Source organism: Pseudozyma flocculosa, assembly GCF_000417875.1.
Source record: "Pseudozyma flocculosa PF-1 unplaced genomic scaffold scaffold00019, whole genome shotgun sequence".
Classification (NCBI taxonomy): domain Eukaryota; kingdom Fungi; phylum Basidiomycota; class Ustilaginomycetes; order Ustilaginales; family Ustilaginaceae; genus Pseudozyma; species Pseudozyma flocculosa.
The window spans coordinates 119,595-121,529 of NW_006920887.1; positions in this window are offsets into that span (position 1 = coordinate 119,595).

Consider the following 1,935-nt stretch of genomic DNA (forward strand, 5'->3'; position numbering starts at 1 on the left):
ACAGGCAGGCAGGCATGGTCGCTTTGGATGCCGTGCTGGCGTGTCGGCCGGCCTGGTACGCTGTAGGCGCTCAAACTCTGCCCAGCCAGCCGGGCTGTTGGCGGCAGAAGACAGGCAGGCAGGAGGGCGGGTAGGTCTTGGCCCATGAGCTGCCTTGGCTTGCCTGCCTGCCTGCCTGCCTGCCTGCCTGCCTGCCTTTGCCAGGCTAGGGCGGGCGGAGATGAGATGCGATGCGATGCGATGCGACCACCAGAGGCGGGTGTGCGCGTGCGCGTGCGTTGAAGCCAGGTCAGGCCAGGCTAGGCAGGCCATGCTCCAGGCCTGGGCTGGCCATCTGGCTCGTCTTTCATGCTGGCTGGCGGGCGGGGGGTGAGCCACCAAAGTTACCCGTCGAGCAGCGTGCGTGGCAGGCCAGGCCAGGCCAGGCCAAGCACGCACCCACGCACGCACCCACCCACCCAACCACGCAGCCACGGGAAGCGAGAAGAGCGAGAGCGAGGGCGCCCAACGCTGCGCTCTGCCGCTGCTGGGTGGCTCGCCCGCCCCCCGTCCTAGCCTTGTGGCCCGCCATTTTCCTGCGTGGTCCCTGAGCCGCCCGCTGGGAGCGCTGCCCAGAAGGCAGACAGACAGGCCCGGTCAGGTCGAGGGGCTGCCGAGATGCCCTACCTGCCTCAGCTCGCCTGGCCTGGCCTGTCGGTCTGTTCCTCTGCCCGTTGCAGCTTGGCCACCTGCCTGCTAGTCGGTTACGTTCTGGCCTGGTCTGTTCTGGCCTCCTGCCTCGCCTCGCCTCGCCTCGCCTCGTTGCCTGCGCCTGCCTGTCGCCGTCGCCCCATCTCTCTCTCTCCCCCTCTCAACCTTACCTCGACCCTCCCTCGTACCCCACTTCCGCAGGCACGCAGCACCCAGCAGCCGTCGTCGTCGTCGTTGCCGTCGTCGCCACCGCTATCACCATCGCTCTATCGCCGCTGTCGCTGTCGCCGTCGTTGTCTTCGTAGCCAGGGCCCCCCCACCACCTCGACCGACTTGCACCCCTGCCCGGTCACCACCGACCCTTCCAGCACCCGCACAACCATCTCGACCCTCGGCACCTTGCCTTTTGATATAGCCGCACGCACCGCCCTCCGACGACCGACATCCCGACCAGCTTCTTACCCGCCCCTCCAGGCATTCGCTGTCTAGCCAGCATCACGACTACCGACACCCGCCCTCTTTTGCTTGCTCGCTCGCCTTATCAGCCCGCCCCGGAGACAGCCTACCTCCTCTCGCAACCCGTCGCCGTCGAAAGAGGTCCAACCACTGTTGATCGCTCGCGGTACCCCGAGGTCGAGCACACCAATCCCGGCCACCAGCCAGCTAGCTTGCTGGCACACACAGGCCGCGCCATATTGCTACTTCGACCCTCGTTTCAGGTTCCACCGCCCCACCCTGCCGTCTTCGCAACTGTGCTCTGCCTTATCGTTCCGCCTCTTCGCACACGCCCAGTCTATCGCCCACTGCTCGAGCGACTGCCACTGCCGACCTCGTGCCACACCCAGGCACGGCACGCACCTCCCGCCCGCCCTTGGCCCACAACATCCCCCCAAGGCCCGCCTTGGTCCACCTTGAACCCGACCGACGCGGCCGTTTGATTATCGCTCCGACTGGTAGCGTTCTTGCTATCCGCAGAAGAGGCGCACGCGAAAAAAAGAGAGCAGTGAAAGACAAAGAGAGTCAGCCAAAAGAGGCAGTAGTGGCACAAGGGACGCAGGAGCACCTCCTACCAAAGTGAGTGACTGCAGGCACTGCCAGGCACGTCCGTCGGCGGCCGTCGTTGGAGCGCGCTCGGGCCCCGCCCTCGCATCAAAGGCGGGGCGGGGTGCCACCACCCGCCCAGCCCCGCTCGATAAATGGCCGCCGGAAGGGCAGCCGACCAGGCCGACCGCCCGCCTGCCTCTG